Genomic DNA, 2,384 nt, shown 5'->3' on the forward strand with positions numbered 1-2,384 from the left:
CACAACTCACTAATTTAGAGCATGAAATTCAATGGGTTTTAGTGCATTCACTGTGCAAGCACCACCACAGTCCATTTTAGAACTTCTTCATCCCAATTTTCATCCACCTCCTTCACTGTTACCCCAGTCTCCCCTCCCTCCCCAGCCTTAAGCAATCACTAATCTATTTTCTGTCTCTATATGTTTGCCTATTTGGGAAATTTCATATAAATGGAATCATATAATATATGGCAGTTGGTAGCTTCTTTCATTTAACATAAGAATTTTAAGGTTCATCCATGTATTTTCATGGATTTTGTAGTGTATTTTCACTTTATTTTTTTCTATGGTCAAATAATATTCCAGGCAGGCAAGTGGTTGGGCGATCAGGCAGGCAGGCAAGTGGTTAGGAGCCAGCATTCCCGGATTGCGAGAGGGATGTCTGACTGCTGGTTTAGGCCCGATCCTGCAGTAGGACATCCCCTGAGGGGTCCTGGATTGCGAGAGGGTTCAGGCCAGGTTGAGGGACAACCCCTGCCCCATGCACGATTTCATGCACTGGGCCTCTAGTGAGGCCATAAAAAAGAATGAAGCTGTCTATGTGCTAATTTGGAAGTCTCTCCAAAATATGTTGTTCAATGGAGAAAACACACACCAAGGTTTAGAACAGAATATTTTTATGTGTAAAAAAATTGGAATAATAAGAATCTGTACACATACTTTTTATATATGTATGAAGCTCTGAAAGGATTCATAAGAATCAAGAATAGTAGACTCCTGTGGGCAGGTGGACACTGGGTATATAAGGCAAGTGGGGGGGATGGTTTCCTGTGTACATTTGATTTACTGTGGTTAAAAGATAGAAATGTATCACCAAATAATTAGATAGCCCTAACCGGTTTGGTTCAGCGAATAGAGCGTCAGCCTGTGGACTCAAGGGTCCCAGGTTCGATTCCAGTCAAGGGCATGTACCTTGGTTGTGGGCACATCCCCAGTGTGGAGTGCGCAGGAGGCAGCTGATCGATGTTTCTCTCTTGTCGATGTTTCTGACTCTCTATCCCTCTCCCTTCCTCTCTGTAAAAATCAATAAAATATATTAAAAAAAATAATTAGATAAATATATATTAACATTTAAAAAGTACCTTCTGAAGACAAAAAGTGGGGTTGGGGTAAGAAAGGCATACTTTCCTGGGTATTGTGCACATTATCCCCCCCCCCCCCCCGCCCCAGTTGAAGCACAAGTATTTTCTTAACTGTTTTTTTGTGTGTGTGTGTGTGACTACTAACCTACTAAATACAGTCACACCATAGCTACCTGAGGTGAGGGTTGTGGTTTGTGATGTGGAACAGAGCAGCAAACTGGTCCCCAAATGCTGAATTAATGGCCCTGCCCTCATTTACAATGTCACACAGAAGGTTCACACATTGAGGACTCTAAAGGGAAGGGCTGTTCTAGAACCCCTCTCACTGGAGGAACATAGACCCAGGTGAATTCAGTATTCACTGTTCTGCAAATGTGGACCTTGACACTAAATTTCTTACATTCTTATCCCTAGGCAATGGGTGTAGGTATCCTGCAAGAATGACCCTCCCTAGCACATTCGTAGCTGTTCTTTAGCCTCTGATGTTCCACCCAGGCCCACTTCAATGGCGATTTTGGCGAGCTTGCTCTTGTCTTTAAATACTTTTAAGGTTGTCTCTTGGCAGTTTCTTCTCAATGCTTTGAAAAGCAGTTGTGGTTGTAGCCTGTTTTTGCTGAAAGAGTGCTCCCCTCTTCAATGTAACATTCTCCAGTGAAAATGTATTTCCCCTTTCTCGCTCCTGTGGTTAGCACTGCAACAAGAGCAAGACTGGTCCCAGACACATGAACTTGGGGCAGGAAACCTAAAAACACACAGTGGTCCCATGCACCTTTGACCTCTTTCAGTGGGTACTAGACCAGAAGACCTATGCTCACATGCAGTGCTGAGTGGTACCCACACGGGACTGGCTTTCTGAAAACAAATGTCAGACGATCAAAAGATGGAGGCTCGCAGTGTGAGGAGGCGATCTGCATTCCTTCGGTTTTTATCCTCCTTTGAGTATGAACCAAAAATATCGACTCCATAAGTGGGACACCATGAAGAACACAGTCCTTAGGGACATGGTTGAGGAAGGGGGTTTGGGGAGAAGGAAACATCATCAGTATAATAAAATCAAACTTGAGGAAGCAAAAGATCCCAGCAAAAAGAAAGAAACTGGTTAGAAGTTTCTGTGTTAGAAGAAGAGAGTATAAATAAGAGAGTAGAAATATAATAAAGACATTTTTGCAGAAGGCTTGAAAGGGAGATTAAAGGAACTCCAGTTTAACCTTCTACTCGTTGCTGGCTTCCTCTTATGTTCAATAAGAAACCACCAGCCTCTTT

This window comes from Myotis lucifugus, unplaced genomic scaffold (assembly GCF_000147115.1).
Source record: "Myotis lucifugus unplaced genomic scaffold, Myoluc2.0 scaffold_116, whole genome shotgun sequence".
Classification (NCBI taxonomy): Eukaryota; Metazoa; Chordata; class Mammalia; order Chiroptera; family Vespertilionidae; genus Myotis; species Myotis lucifugus.